General features: G+C 39.9%; 1 protein-coding gene across 6 annotated transcripts in view; it reads left to right on the top strand.

Moving 5' to 3' along the window:
- Positions 1-16,931, top strand: part of pwwp2b (PWWP domain containing 2B) — a 188,461-nt gene that overhangs the window by 12,808 nt on the left and 158,722 nt on the right. The window contains exon 4 of one of the 6 annotated variants that reach the window (XM_072557670.1): positions 1,847-6,220. The exons of the other annotated variants lie outside the window; for them this stretch is intronic. The gene's annotated coding sequence lies outside the window, so the exon portion shown is untranslated. Of the gene's footprint in view, positions 1-1,846; positions 6,221-16,931 lie in introns of those variants that run through there. 6 annotated transcript variants of the gene reach the window in all.

A 16,931-nucleotide genomic window follows, 5' to 3' on the forward strand; every position in this document is an offset into this window, starting at 1 on the left:
TTTCACACAGCCGGAAATTCAGGAAGACTTGAAAAGTCGGTTGGGTGGAGCAGTAGAATATATATTTTCATGTGTAGGATATATGATGTGATATTCATAGCTTCAAAAAAAAAGCTAACCCTCAAGGGAAAATGTTGACTGTGAGGTGGATAAAGAATTATGGTTCACATTTCCCTGAAAGTGAGTTCAGATTGACAGGCTGTCTTTATTTTTATATGTAATGTTATAAAACAGTTATACAAAATTTCATTTAGCTACAGTTCAAGTATTCTGTGCAGTTTTATCATGCAAATCATAAAGTAATTCCATGTGACTAGCAATAATGGAAAACTTTAGATCTGGAAAGATCCTTTAGGGAATTGATATCCCTTTTAAAACTTCGATAACCAAACAGCATCTGAACAGTCTTTTGCCTCACTTTTGCACAACACGGGAATTAAGAGGCGAGTGGTGCAACCATGGCTTATCAAATAAATTAGGGATTGTATGAGATCCATGGAGGTAACATATAAAACTGCCAGAAAAAAATATTGTTTTTTTCTCTTCTGCAGAAGAGAACACAAATTTGATCACAAGGGGGAAAATAGAATGAGTGAAATTGCAGGGAACATAGATGTTTTTACTGTCAGTTTCTATAAATATGTGAAATGATAAAGATTAGTCCCTTGTGGTCAGAAACTGGTGAAATTATAAGGGGGCACAAAGAAATGGCAAAAGAATTGAATGCAAACTTTGTTCCGTCCTCACAAAAGGTTGCACAAATAATCTTCCAGAAATGTTAGAAAACCAGGGATCTAGAGAGAGAGCCTAATTGAAGGAAATTGGTGTTAGTAGGAAAATGGTTCTGAGGCAATGAATGGGGTTAAAGCCTGACTATTCACCAGGCCTGATAATCTACATCCCAGAATACTAAAGGAAATGGCCATTGAAATATTGAATGCACTGGTGGTCATCCTGGAACAGTTCCTACAGACAATAGGAACTATATATTGGCTTAAAACAAGAATTGGTTGACAGACAAGAATCAGAATGGGAATAAATAAATCTTTTCCTGAGTGGCAGGGAGGGACTATAATGGCGGGTATTGCAAGGTTGAATGCTTCAGCCCCAGCTCTCTCTACTCACTCCCAACACTTCGGCCAATATTTTGATCATCTGAAAAGGTACCTCAGATAAATATAGTGTATCCTCTTGAAAATGTCTGTTTCATGAAGTATAAGCAAATTCTCTACCTTTTGTGAATTTTGGTTTGGCAAATTAAATATGGTCACTGTTCCTGTGTATCACACGTGATTGACTGCAGAGTAAACTGTTTTCCACAATTAAGTAACTCTTGGTTAATGTTTGCAGTGAAATCAAATTTTGTTGTAGCTGGAAACTTTCGATCTATATTTTTAATTTTTTTTTGTTTTGATATTATTGTTAATCATCAAATTTCCACATTTTTGGTGGATATGTAGACTAGAAACCTTGGTCATGCACTACCTGTCTCCTTTCTGTTTTGTGCAGACCAGGGATAACTATTAAATCCTTGGATGATCTTAGGTAGTGCAAGGAGCATTGCAATTGACTGTAGAAACTCCTAGTATAGGCCTTTAGGAGAAAGGCATTTATGGTTTAAGTGGGTGGGAGGGTTTGAAGGTTGCCATTGGGGTGCATATACTTTAAATATTATAGCTTTGTGGACAGCTTTCTCTGCGTCTTCTGTCCAATTGCAGCATTCTACTGTCAACAATCCTAATGTTACTTTTTTCAATTTTTCCAAATATTTTCAAGATTATAAAATCCTAATAATTGTTAAATTTAATCTTATAATCTGTGCCAACCTACCTCACCTCTTTTGCAGAAGATCTACTGTATCGATAGATTGAAGAATGGGTAGAAGAAAGAAGCGGCGAAACATAATTGTATCTGATAGGCAACGATCACAAGACTGACTCTTTAACTCAGTTTTTGATTTGCAATGACTGAAAGTTTGCATGTAACGAGTGCGATCAACTGACTTTTTAAGAAAGCAAAACTGTACTTGCAAGGGAAAATGTGAACCTTGAGTAAGTGGGGTTTCCTGATTTGAACTAATCTCTTGTCAATCTTGTTGAAGAGGGTGTGGAGTTTGTGAAATTACCAAAAGCTACTTGGTTTGGATTGAATTTACTAACAATTCAATTTACAGGTAATGATGGCTTTAGATACTTAAAGCCTTTGCAGTTCATAACTTGAAGATGAAAGTGTCTTCCAGTCTCCCTTTTTAAAATTGTCTCTTGCTGAATGTTTATTTCTGGATCAATGCAGTTTGACAGCAGCTTTGATGAGACGCTCAAGTCTCTTGTACTTGTACAATTTTTGAACAATCTTATTTATTTCTTCTAAAAGTATTTTTATGCGCGGGACCATAGCTGGCAAGATCACCATTTATTTTTGCTCATCCTTAATTGTCCTCGAGAGTAATGGTGAGCTTTGAGCCACTGCAGTCCATCTGGTGTAGGTACTTCTACAGTGTCATTAGGAAGAGGAATTGACCCAGCGACAATGACAAGTCAATGAGCTAGTTCTAAGTTAAGATGGTGTATGACTTGGAGTGTGTGTGTGTGAGACAGTCAAGGCTGACACTTCAGTCAATATGCAAACTTTTTCTTTGTTTAGGGATACCCAGGAAAGGTGCACCACCTACAAAACTCTGTGGATGTTGGGTCAATTTGAGACTTTAATTAGGTAACAGTGCACCAGGAGAAGTTAGGAGCTTGGGTTTTCAAAAAATAAATTGAGGTCAGAATCAGTTATGATCTGATTGAGTTGTTTTGGGGTATCTATCAACACTACTCTGGAGAACTCATTCCAGTGGTGTCTCTCTTAGGATGCACCAAGTCCCATGGAAAGTTAGCCATACAAACTCCAGCATCCTTGTTGAAGTTAAGTCTACCATGGTACCACCCAGATCATTTAAAGTTGGCTCCACTGGTCTGGGCACCGTATCTCCATGCCAATAATTGGCCTCCAAAGCACATTCTGTTTCCAGAAAGTTAAGGATTGCACCTGATCTTGAGGAGAACAAAAAAACATTTTAAAGATATGTTTGAGGGCCTCGTTGACCAGTAGACAGAGACAAGGGATACACCACAAACCATTCGCTTTAGCAACTCATCATCCAACAAGCTATAGCACAGTCCGGAACACTACCCCACAAACTTTGCCGAAAATGACAGGCAAAATGAGAGAGGGTGAAACTGTTACACCTCTGTACAAAGAGCTGTGGCTCCAGGATGGAGCTTGCTGAATCACCTGAGGACTCAAATCAGGAAGGCTGGCTCATTTTGATGGACCGACGAGGGGTGACCTAAATAAATGTAGAATTGGTTTGAAGGGGTTGAATTGTCCCCTCATTATTTTATAACATCTCTACCAACTGGAATTTTAAAATTTAAAATAGCTAGTGTAGTAGTGAGAGAGTGCTGCATTGTCAAATTTGTGTTTGTGGCTTAAGTGTTTAAAGTTAGCCCTGATCTTCCTGTTTTGCTGGACAGGATTTTCCATGGGACAGGGAGTTCTTCTGGTTTTATGGTCAACTTCCAATCTTCATTTAATAGATCAAATATGGATTAAGCAGCAGTTCATCTTATTTGATGTTTGTCACATGCTGGTTTCACCATTTTTCTGAAAGTAATTTTATTTCTGAGTAATCAGTTTACATGATTTTATATGTAATATAAATAATCCTCAGTTTCCCTCCATATGCAAACACACTGGGGCTAATTTGGCTATAGCATTTTTCTAACAATGGTGCTTGGAACATCCTGAGCAGGTCTTTTAAAAGACTGTGACTGTTCATGTGTTTGTGGGAAGTGATGGTTATAATAATTTTCCCCTGGAGGTAGCATTATCGACTTCTTCTTTCTTAGCTAACCAAGCATATCTCGATTAGACAAGTTTATATCTGTTGAGAGAAGAGCTGATGTGAGAAGTTATTGAGAATGGTGTGATTGACCCCTGCTAACTAGGTTTTTAATTTTCTGATGTTGGTTTGGAAGAAAAAAATAATAAAATGTTCCTTTTGTTTTCTGTTGAAGTATTTACACTAGCCATACTTAAACACATGAGAACTAGATTTTATATGTTGGACATAAGTAGGTCATTTTGATTATATACGATGGATGATTGAATAAATGTTACAAAATCAATTATTGAAGTCCCCTTGGTATGAAATTTAAATGAATGTTTGCTATTGCTGACGATCTGTTGCCTTTCTGAACTTTTATTTTGAATTTGAACCTTGTACTTTATATTAGTGGTGATCTATCAAAATAACTATTCCAACTGTAAGGGCTTAATTCATTTACTCTCTTTTTCTGTCAAGGTGTAAACTGAGCACTTCCTTACAATAAGAAATATCCAAGTATTTAGGACTAAGTTTATCACTGATACTGCTATGAATCATTTCTCTATTTGGGCATAGGACGAAGATGGCTCTGATTGGAACAGTGTTCTCACTTTAGTATGACTTCACCTGACCTGTGCTTTTCTGTTTGTGTATTTCTTTTTGATAATTGGATACATTCAAGTACAATAATTTGGGGATAGAAATTTAAAAGTCTTGGACTATAAAAAAAATTATTATTTTATAATATTTGTGAAAATAAATGAGAAATAATGATGGTTGGTGAATATCAAGCTTTGGGTTTTAAAAGCCCAAAGATCCTAGGTGTGAGATAAATCTAAGGGAAACATTTAGTAGCAGTCTGGAGAACCAAAGGATGAAGTTAAGATTATTCATGGGAATAATATGACTGGTTAAGAGGATTTTTTTCTTAGAAAGAACACCTATTTAAAACATTTTAGGAAGATCGCTGAAATAGTTGTATGGCTATTTGACTGCAGGTACCTTTTAACAATAAATGTAGAAGCTGTTTTATCTCAGACTGACTTCATTTTCTGTTTGTTTAGACTAATCTGTCGTGCAGAATCTTAATGAAGCATCGCATTTCAGTGCAAAAGTGTTATGTATCTCTAGTTGCAGCAGAATGAACAGATTTCGAAGAACATAAGAAATCTGCTGAAGATTTATAGGGGAAAACAATGTGCCTGAAGAGCTTTCTTAGCAGTGGCCATCTCTGAAATGCTTCATTGCAGGCAAAGTATTGCATTGGCATTTGAATGAACTGTCAAAAATTTAATTTTTGCCATTTAGTTTTTAAGGATTAGAAAATAACTGCATTTTGAAGGGTTTTCTTTAAGGGGTTTTGATCTTGTGTGGATCAAAATGTGATTAGTTAGACTAAAGTATGAAATATTCAAGATGTTTCTTTCAAATGATTCCTTCATTCAAGTCATTTTGTGAATTACATTCAGTGCTCTCCACAGAGACCCCTGAATAGTCAGTGGGAAATCGACAAACAAATTTCTAAGGAAATCTCTGTTATCAGTAAGAATGCTAGGGTGGTTATGGTAGAGGATTATAACTTTCTGAAAACTGGGACTGCTACAGTGTTAAGGGCTTGGATGGAGAGGAATTTGTTAAATGTGTACAAGAAAATTTTATGATTCATTATGTGGATGTACCTACTAGAGAGAGTGCAAAACTTGACCACCTCTTGGGAAATGAGGTAGGGCAGGTGACTTGAGTTGTCAGTGAGGGAGCACTTTGGACCCAGCAACCATAATTCTATTAGTTTTAAGATATTGATGGAAAAGGGTAGACAACATCTAAAAGTTGAAGTTCTAAATTGGAAGAAAGAGACTTTTGACAGTATTAGGCAAGAATTTGGATGTGGATGTTCTCAGGTAAAGGTACAGTTGGAAAATGGGAAGCCTTCAAAAATAAGATAATGAGAGTCCAGAGACTCTATATTCCTCTTAGGGGGAAGGGCAGGGCTGATAGGTATAGAGAAGACTGGATGACGAGAGAAATTGAGATTTTGGTCAAAATAAGAAGGAAACATACGTCAGGTACAGACAGCAGAAATTGAGTGATTCCTAAGAACAGTATAAAGGCAATAGGAGTATACTTAAGAGGGAAATCAGGAGGTCAAAAAGGGGACATGAGATCGCTTTGGCAAATAGAGTTAAAGAGAATCCAGAGGGCTTCTGCAAATACATTAAGGCCAAAAGGGTAACTAGGGAGATCGGCAAGGCCACCTATGTGTGGAACCACAGGAGATGGGGACATGCTAAATGAGTAACTTGTCTTGGTGTTTACCGTGGAGAAGGATATGGAAGACAGATAACATAGGAAATAAATAGTGACCTCTTGAAAATTGTCCATATGACAGAGGAGGCGGTGTTGGTCCATTTTGGGCATAAAAATGGATAAAACCCCAGGACCTGATCAGTTGTATCCTTGAACTCTGTGGGAAGCGACTGCTGGGCCCCTTGCTGAGATATTTGTATCATCGATAGCCACAGGTGAGGTGCCAGAAGACTGGAGGTTGGCTAACGTGATCCTGTTATTTAAGAAAGGTGGCAAGAAAAGCCAGGGCACTAGAGACTGGTGAGCCTGATATCAGTGGTGAGCGTGTTGTTGGAGGAAATCCTGAGGGACAGAATTTACATGAATTTAGAAAGGCAAAGACTAGTTTGGAATAGTCAGCATGGCTTTGTGTGTGGGGAAATAATGTCTCACGAACTTGATTGAATCTTTTGAAGAACTAACAATGGATTGATGAAGGCTGAGTGGTGAGTGAGATCCATAAGGACTTCAGTAAGGTATTCAACAAGGTTCCTTATGGTAAACTGGTTAGCAAGGTTAGATCACATGGAGTAGAGGCAAACTAGTTATCTGGATGCAGAACCTGCTGGAAGGAAGAAGACTGACCAGTGGTGTGCCACAAAGATTGGTGCTGGGTTCACTGCTTTGAGATTATATAAATGATTTGGATGTGTAAGTTTGCAGGTGACACCAAAATTGGATGTGTAGTGGACAGTGAAGGAGGTTACCTCCGAGTACAACCAGATCTTGATGAAATGGGCCAGTGGCTGAGGAGTAGCAGATGGAGTTTAATTAAAATAAAAGCAAGGCGCTTCATTTTGGAAAAGCTAATATGGGCAGGATTTATGAATTTAATAGTGAGGTCTGGGGAGTGTTGCTGAACAAAAGGTTCATAGTTCCTTGAAAGTGGACTCCGATAGATAGGATAGTGGAGAAAACGTTTGGTATGCTTTCCTTTATTCTTCAGTGCATTGAATATAGGAGTTGGGAGGTTATGTTGAGCTGTACAGGACATTGGTTAGACCACTTTTGGAATACTGCGTCCAATTCTGTTCTCCTGGCTATAGGAAAAATGTTGTGAAACTTGAAAGAGTTCAGAAAGATGTACAAGGATGTTGCCTGGATTGGAGGGTTTGAGCTATAGAGAGACTGATAATTTCCCGGGAGCATTGGAGGCTGAGGAGTGATCTTAGAGGTTTATAAAGTTGAGGTGCGTGGACAAGATAAATAGGCAAGATCTTTTCCCTGATGTGGGGGAGTCCAAAACTAGAGGGCATAGGTTTAAGGTGAGAGGGAAAAGATTGAAAAGAGACCTAAGGGGCAACCAGCAGTGGCTGGTGCATGTATGGAACGAGCTACCAGGAAATTGGTAGAGGCTGGTACAATTATAACATTTAAAAGGCATCTGGATGGGTATATGAATAGGAAGGGTTTAGAGGGATAGGAGCCAAATGCTGGCAAGTGGTACTAGATTTATTTAGGATATCTGATCCACAGGGATGAGCGGGACTGAAGGTCTGTTTTCATGTTGTATATCAATGACTCTATGCTGAAAGTCCTTCGTGGCAAGTGCTGATATTTAATACTGGAAACTGCATTGTGATTTAGTGGCATAATCAAAAGTAGATAGTATGGCGCAGAAGACATTAGCGGTGACTAAAAGCGTAGAGTTTATTTTTAAATAGTATCCTTAAATATTGATAAGCAGTGGAATTGATGGGAACTAATGTAGGGTGAAGAATGCTAAAGATACAACCTCCGAAGATGGGGGAAAGACAAAGGATTGATGTCACTGTCATTTTTGTAGTGAAGCAATTTAAGATAGAAGAAAGTTGCACAGAGTCGGAAAGTTAACATTCGCAGGGTGGTTTTACGTACTGGAGGAATACTTTTTTTAAAATTTTATGAGCTGGGATGCAAGATTGGCAAGGTAGATGAAATGTGTGATAAATGTAAGCAGTTTTAGATGATTTGAAGCATGAAAGATGGAATGTGACGTTAGAGGAGTTGAATAGTGATCAGATTGTTATGATGAGATGAGAAATGGTGAATTAGTCACCTTTTTAAACGCCCTCCCGTTGCGTCAATTATTTTTAAAGCCATGTAGCTATCGAGCTTCAATTAAAACATAGGACTAACTAAAATTGAGCAATTACAAGGTTTTGTTGAGTGAAAGAAAGGAGATTTTTATTTCTTGCTAATCTCAAAAAGGGAGAACATGTGACATCAAATACAAGATAGAAGTTTTAAAGGGGTGTTCGAGTCACAGATGTACAGCATGGAAACAGACCCTTCAGTGCAACTCATCCATGCCGACCAGATATCCTTAGCTCATCTAGTCCCATTTGCTAGCACTTGGCCCATATCCCACTAAACCCTCCCTATTCATATATCTAATCAGATGCCTTTTAAATGTTGTAATTGTACCACCCTCCAATATTTTCTTTGGCAGCTCATTCCACACACGCACCACCCACTGCATGAAAACATTGCCCTTTGGGTCCCTTTTAAACCTTTTTCCACTTGTACTAAACATTCCCCCACCTCAGGGAAAAGACCTTGTCTATTTATCCGGTCCATGCCCCTCATGATTTTCTAAACCTCGAGAAGGTCACCCCTTCACCTCAGATGCACCAGGGAAAACAGCAGCAGCCTATCCAGCATTTCCTTGTAGTTCAAGCCCTCGCAACATCCTTATAATTCTTTTCTGAACCCCTTGAAATTTTAGATTTTTAACTGATGTTGCAATTGTTCAGTTATTGATGGTGACAAAGTTTATAAAAATCTTTTAAGGTATTGATGAGTGGTTGTTTCCCCAACTTGCTTTTCTGCCCAGGTTTTGCCTTCTGAGAGGCTTGAAAAACTGAGAGGGTAGAGAGAGTGAGACTTAGACCTCTTGTTATAAATCCATTTTTCCTTCTCTGCTTATCTACCAGGTAATCATTAAAATACAATAATCTCCCTAGCACAGGTAGCAGGGAAAAAATGTCAGTTACCTCAGTCTTCCATTTGTGTGAGAAATGCAAGAGGCAGCTGCTACAAAATGAATGTGTGTCTTATTAAAACTGAATGGCACAAACCAATGGTTCCCATTTAAATCTGGGAATTCTTGTGAGCACATAAAAATGCTTCAAAATCAGTCTTGGATTAGTTTTTAATCACACTTAAAAGACTGCAAGAATCCTACCCATACAATGCTTACAATCACACGTGAATTTATTTATGTGGATTTATCTCAAGATAAGAGCAGGTAATCAGCCTGCTCTGTCTCAACTTCTAGATGTTAATGACTTTGTGAGAATAGGAAGTACCATAGCCAAATTTGCAGGTGGCATTAAAATAGATAGGAAACTTAGTTGCAGTGAAGAAATAGCTAATTTTCAAGTGGATATGGATACATTAGGTGAATGTGCCAAAATTTGCCACAGTTTAACATGAATTAAGTTTGAGAGCTTCAGAGTGATTTGGGTGTCCTTATGCATGTACAGTTTGCAGGTACAGCAGGTAATAAAGGCAAATAAAATTTTGGCATTTATTATTAAAGAAATAGAGGTATGAGAGGAGGAAAATGTTGCTGTAACTGTACAGCACATTAGTGAGATGGTACCTGGAGTATTGCATACAATTTTGGTTCACCTTCATAAGGGGGTGGGTGAAGGAGGGTAGAGAATGTGGTAGTGTTGGATGCAGTTCAGATGAGGTTCTCTGGATTTGATTCCAGAGATTAGGGGTTGCCTTATGAAGGCAGATTGACCAGTTTAGGCCTGTACTGTCTGGATTTTAGCATCTTATACATCTCAATTAGATTAATCTCTCATTCTTCTAATGGGAATTAACAAAGTGGACATATGAGGGAACATCCTTGTTATGTTGACACCGTCCTGTTCCCCCTTGGTCCAGGAACTCCTCGCATACATTCGGGACACCACCCATACCCTCCACCACCTCCATAACTTTCATTTCCCCGGCTGCTGACGCCCCATCATCGTGGGAATGTATCCATCTGCCGTGTGGAAAGCTTCCAAGCCCTCCATTTTTTTTTTCTCTCTGCCTACCCAACCAGTACCCCTCCATTGACACACTTATTTGATTGGCGAAACTAGTCCTCACTCTCAACAACTTCTCCTTTGAGTATCCCACTTCCTTCAGACCAAAGGGGTAGCCATGGGCTCCAGTTATGCCTGTCTTTTCGTCAGATACATGGAACAGTCCATCTTCCGCAGTTACACTGGTACTACATGTACCTCCATTACGTTGATGACTATATCTGTGTCACCTTGTGCTCCCATGAGGGGGTTGACCAGTTCATCAACTTCATTAATACCTTCTACCCTGACCTCAAGTTCACCTGGACCATCTCGATATCTCCCTCCCCTTCCTGGACCCCTCTGTCTCCATCTCCAGCGATCAAGTCAATACGGACATCTATTTCAAACACACCGTCTTCCACAGTGAGCTGAACTAAACCTGCATCCAACCCCCCCTCGCTATCCCTTACTCCCAATTTCTCAGCCTGTGCCATATCTGCTCCCAGGAGGAACAGTTCCACTCCAGGACATCCCAGATGGCCTCCTATTTCAAGAACCACAATTTCCTGATCTACATGATCTCCTCAACCTACTGCACCTCCGCCCTTGAATCCCACCCCTCCAACTGCAACAAGGATAGAACCCCTGTTCCTCACTGTCCACACCACTAATCTCCAGGTACAGCGCATTATACTTTGCAGTTTCCACCATCTACAATCAGACCCCACCGCCAGAGATATATTTCCCTGATCACTCCAATCTGCATTCTGCAGAGACCATTCCCTCGGTGACTCCCTCATTAGGTCCTCCACCTTGCCCTTCAACCAAAGCCAACCCACCCTCCACTCCAGGCATTTTCCCTTGACTCCATGAAAAGATACAAAACCCGTGTTCACACCTTCTCCCCTCCCCTCCATCTAAGGCCTCAAAGAATCCTTCCACATCCAGCAGAGATTTTCCTACATATCCAAACACCTCATCGACTGTGTCTGTTGCGTTTGATGTGGTCTCCTCTGCATTGGGGAGACAGGACACTAACTCACAGAATGTTTCCAGAAACATGTCTGGAGCACACGCATCAAACAAACCCACCATCCTGTGTGGCTGACCACTTCAACTCCCCCTCCCACCCCACCAATGACATGCAAGTCCTGGGCTGCCTCTGCTGCCAAAGCTAAGCCACCCGACGCCTGGAGGAAGAACGCCTCATCTTCCACCTTGAGACCCTCCAACCACACGGCATTAACGTCGACGCTACCAATTTCATCGTTTCCCCTCATCCCAGATCCAACCCTCAAACTGAGCACAGCCCACTTGAACTTCTCCCACCTGTCTATCTATCTTCCCTTCTATCTGCTCCATCCTCACCTCCAACCTACCACTTTCACCAAACCCCCCCTCAACCAGAATCTACCTATCGCTTTCCCAGATACCTTTCCCCGCACTCTCCTTTTTATGCCCGAAGCATAGACTCTCCTGCCTTGGATGCTGCTGACCTGTTGTGCTTTTCCAGCAGCACACTTTTTTTTTCCCTACACTGTTCCCTCATGTAGGATAATCTTGAGTAAGAGGCCATAGTTTAAAATAAGGGGTAGTAGATTTGAATCAGATAAGAAATTACTATATGTCTGAAAAGATCGAGTGTCTGTGGAAATCAGTACCCCAGAGTGCGGTAGATGCTGGGACGTTTAAAGAGGCGATGGATGCTTTTAATTGGTTGCAGGGTTATGGGGAGTGGGCAGGAAAATGGAGTTGAAGCCGAGATGGGATCAGCCGCAATCGTATTAAATGGTGATTAAAGCTCAAGAGACTGAATTGCCTCAACCTGTTCCTAGCTCTTATGATTTCTCCTTTATATGTCTTCTCCTTCCCATTTGATGTGCTTTCAATTGACTCTATTTTGGCAACCCAGCAAATTTTAGATTAATGTTGACAGCTTTTAACATGGAAGTTTCAGGCTTTTGTCCCAGTGACTCTGGAGCAGTATTTAGAATATCAAATTAGAATGGTTTGTTGCTTGATGATGGAATATGTAGGTGATGGTGTTTCCATGCATCCACTGCCCTTCTCCTTGTAAATTTAAGAGCTTGCAAGTTTGAAAGACAGAATGGCGGCTGTGGAATAGTTTTCAGTGTTTGAGTAGTTAGTCACTGGAGTAAATCATTCCATCGTTTTTGGGCCTGTGCCACCACTTGTTTAGATCATGATTGATCTATATCTTAGCATCTACAGTACAATTTATTTTGAGTTTGTAACTTTTAATAGTTTTGTCCAGCAACTCTGTCAAGCAAACATTTCAAAACATAATCTCAGTATCTTTTTAATGAGCTACTTCCAGATTTTGACTGATGTGTGGGGAAAGTACTATGTCTGATACTATCCATGAACGATCTAATCATTTTTGATAAAGGACAATACTTGGGTCATAAGTGCTTTGGAAAGCAATGACTTACCCTCGGTGAAGAAGTTGTTGCCATGTTTCTCATAATGTCTTGAGATGGAAGCCATTAAGTCTTGGTCTTGAAATTTTGCTACCTTTTTACTTTTATCAGCTTCTTGATTACAGCTTGTTTATTTGAATTATCCTTGCACTTCATTTAATTGTTTAGTGTTCCCTATTTTTGTAATATTTTGGCCTCATCTTCTCAAAGACTGAATTTGTATGTATTATTTCCAGATGTTCAACTGATTCTTGAAGTCTCGTTCAAGGCCTGCCTTTCCCCCTTTTGAATTTAAGAATTCCATTTGATTATTGTTACTGTTATCTTACTAATTGGTTGGAATCTCCCTGGTTCGGTTCAAGAATACCATTCTTCCAGAAAATTCAATGTTGTTGTTAATGTGGTGCATTTAGCACACAGCATCCCAGGATGTTTCACAGGAGCACTGAACTACTGGAGTATTGGGGAAAGTGGACAAAAGCTTGATGAAGGAATTAGGGTTTAAGTGTCTTAAAGGCAGAAAGAGGTAAAGTTTAAAGAGAATTCCAGAGCTTTGTGGGACTTGGTGACTAATGATATAGCCACCAGTGATGACGAATTTAAAATTGGAGGTGCTCAAGTGGATAGAATCTGAGGAGTAGATATCTTGGAGAATGAGGAATGAGTGAAATTGTGCAAGAATGAGATTTTTTAAATGGATATGGTGCTTAATGTCAAGATGTTGGTCAGTGGGCAGAGGGATGATGGCCACAGGGGATTTGCTGCAAGTTATAACATTAGATTAGATTAGATTAGATTACTTACAGTGTGGAAACAGGCCCTTCGATCCAACAAGTCCACACCGCCCCGCCGAAGCGTAACCCACCGATACCCCTACATCTACCCCTTACCTAATACTACGGCCAATTCACCTGACCTGCACATCTTTGGACTGTGGGAGGAAACCGGAGCACCCGGAGGAAACCCACGCAGACACGGAGAGAACGTGCAAACTCCACACAGTCAGTCGCCTGAGGCAGGAATTGAACCCGGGTCTCCGGCGCTGTGAGGCAGCAGTGCTAACCACTGTGCCACCGTGCCGCCGCAGAGTAAAGTTTTGAATGACGTTATGTTTATGGAGGGTAAAATGTGAGAAATCAGCCAAGGATACCGAGATAACAAATACATGGGTGAGAGTTTCAGAAACATATGAGCCAAGATGTGGGCAGTTTTGGTAATGGTGTTGAAATGTATAGTCAATTACTACCTTTTGTCTCTAGATGTTTAGTTTTGCGCATCTTCTGTGAAAGAAAAAATGAAGTCCATAGCTGTATATAATTTTGCAATAAGCCTCTCTGATTTTCAAGTTACCTAGAGGTTTAGATTAGATTACATACTTAGTGTGGAACAGGCCCTTTGGCCCAACCAGTCCACACCGACCCTCCGAAGAGCAACCCATCCAGACCCATTCCCCTGCGTTTACCCCTTCACCTAACACTACAGGCAGTTCACCTAACCTGCACGTTTTTGGACTGTGGGAGGAAACCGGAGCACCTGGAGGAAACCCACGCAGAGGTTCATAAGCAGCTCCCAACAAGTTTTATATCCAACCTGGAGTTTCTAAACCTACTCCTTCTTACTGACGTCTTTTCTAATGTCACAACTGTATCCCTTGGGACAAGGTGCAGAAATTATGACTATTTTCATGTTCTTTCTAAAGACAACTTAACTTATTAATCTCCCAATTATGTCGTTTTGTATCCAGGTTTTGGTGATAGCTACTTTGTGCCTTTTTTGAAGCTGACTTGAGGTTTGCTAATTCACTTGGTCTGTGCGATATGTATCAATGCAGAAAATTGAATTTAGCAATCAATGCGGTAGTCCTTTGGTGCTGATGTTGTTTTCAGCATCTATCAAAGCTTGTCAAATTCTTTATTCATGTTTTATCGCTTGTAATTTTGAGTTATTTTGTCAAGTTGAGGTTTTATTTATTGCTTTTGACACTATTGGTAACTTGAACTTTATGTTTCAGTTTATGTTTCTGTCAGCAATCTTGCCCCATCCCACCCAAATGGGAGCTCACTTCATATCTGTCACCAAAAGGCGCATGGCCATGAAGAGGGGATTAGGGGTAGGGTGGAGAAACCTCCAAGCTGTTGCTGTGGATATTTTAATGAATAAGTGTCGAACTGAAACATGATTTCGTGAAACTGGGCACTTGTCGAGAATAAATCATACCTTGTGTCGATTTGCAACTTCTTACGACTGTTGTGGAGCAGCTGATATTTGATTCTAGAGATACAAACATTAAATTATGTGACTGGTAGGCACGTTTTTTGGGAGATGGCATGTTGAAGTAGACTAAGAAAATGCAACACTTTGTAAGAGGACAGTGGGGGTCCATTGAAACAGAGTTTGATTGGGTAATAATGGTTTTAGGACAGTACCTAAGGAACATGAGCCATTTCCAATATTAGCTGGCAAGGGGCTAAAAAGGATAGCTGATCTTCAATTTTGTGAGCATGTGGTCAGCAATGGGCCTTGTGGGAAATGGTAGAGAAACTAGAAGATGGCATTGGGAAATTGGGATTCATGATTATGAAAGGAGTAGCCAAAATAGTTGAAGCTGTTCTTTCGTTGACAAAGCATCTTTGAAAGGTAAGATAGTGGAGAAATTAAGCTGGGTGTCTCCGACTTATTTCGAGGTTGATCCTCAAGGATTGTATTGGCAGGGCAACATGATTCTAATGGCACTTGATGTTATTCAGCTCAGTATGGTTATTGGGGATAAACCAGTTGTGACAAACATATTCAATTTGTCCATTTGACTGGTGATATGCTCTATTGAAAAGAGCAGAATCCCATAATGTGGATTAGGCTGTGGATTTGAAGGTGTTGATGAGGGTCAAATGCATGAAGTTGAAGGTGACTAAGAGTGATGCGGCAAAAAAAATCAGTTGAGAGCCAACGGCTAAGCATAAGTAGATAGAATGGAACTTTGTCCTGAGTAAAGATATTTTGGCTGGAATAGGATTCTTGAAATAAACTAATGTCCCCAAATTTTACTACTTGTTGGGAGTTTCTGGTAATGCTTTTGTATCAGTGGTTTATCTGTGGGAATTCCCATAAATAATTTTCCAGTAAACAATGATTTGTTGTTTGAAGAAGCATAAATGTTTTCTGCAGAGATTTTTTTCAGCATATACATTTTACAGGCTTTTTGGCTTCATCTTGACAGCTTTTTAGTAAACTTGAGCATGTTTTGTATTTGTCTTAACCTGGGCAAATCCTAGCCCAATTTTTGAAGCCAGTTTTTTTTTCAATTACAATTTGGATTCACACTCCAGCAGGGAAGCAAACTAAAAGTATTGATAAAGAAGTCTCTGCTGTGGGCCTTACAAGCATTGCTTTCAGAAAGGATTAGACATTTTATATTCCTATAAGACTGCAGGTCTTCGATGTATTTAATCAATCTTTTTCCGATATATTATTGACACACCTCTGGAACAGGTTGGACTTAAATTTAGGTCTTCTGCACTACAAAAGCCCTAACTGGCAGATTTTAATTTTGCTTTCAGTCAACACATTATAACACGTCTAGGGCAAATGGAACTTGAACCTGGGCCATGTGACTGGCAGATCGCTCATATTTTACCATAGGCCTATCGAGATGCTGCAGGTGTCTGAAGCAGGTGAGACTTGAACCAAATCTGCTGGCTTTGATATAGGGACTCTACTACACCACAGAAACCCCTCTGGCAGATCTTATACTGGGTTGCATATTATATAGATTGATTTTGTAGCAGAATGGGAAAATTGTGCTGTGAAACTTAATTGTGCAGGACCAATTACCTACATGCAGATGGACCTGCAGTAAAATGCAATTTGAATTTTATACTTTGGCCTGCACCCAGACTCTGTGCTCATGAGCTACTTGGTTGCAATCCAAGTGAAGCACAATCCATTGTTGAAGCGCCCCCCCCCAACTTCAAAAAATCTGAGATTGATCAAATGGCAGCCTGATCCTGGGGCTGTCTCTAAGCTGTGTCAGAATATTACTTCTGTTTTGACTTGCTATAAGTACTGCTACAGGAAGTTCATCATTTAAAGTAAAACAATGATAATCTCTGATCCAAGTTGGATTATATACATTTAAACACCTGTTGAAGACAGATTTTCAAATCAATATTGAGTTTGAAATTAGGAATACTTTCTTTATTCCTGTACTGAATTGTTTTACAGTTGAGGCCAACATAGCATTCGATTTCCTAATTGCTTGCTGCA

The sequence above is a fragment of the Chiloscyllium punctatum genome, chromosome 38 (assembly GCF_047496795.1).
Source record: "Chiloscyllium punctatum isolate Juve2018m chromosome 38, sChiPun1.3, whole genome shotgun sequence".
NCBI classification, from domain to species: domain Eukaryota; kingdom Metazoa; phylum Chordata; class Chondrichthyes; order Orectolobiformes; family Hemiscylliidae; genus Chiloscyllium; species Chiloscyllium punctatum.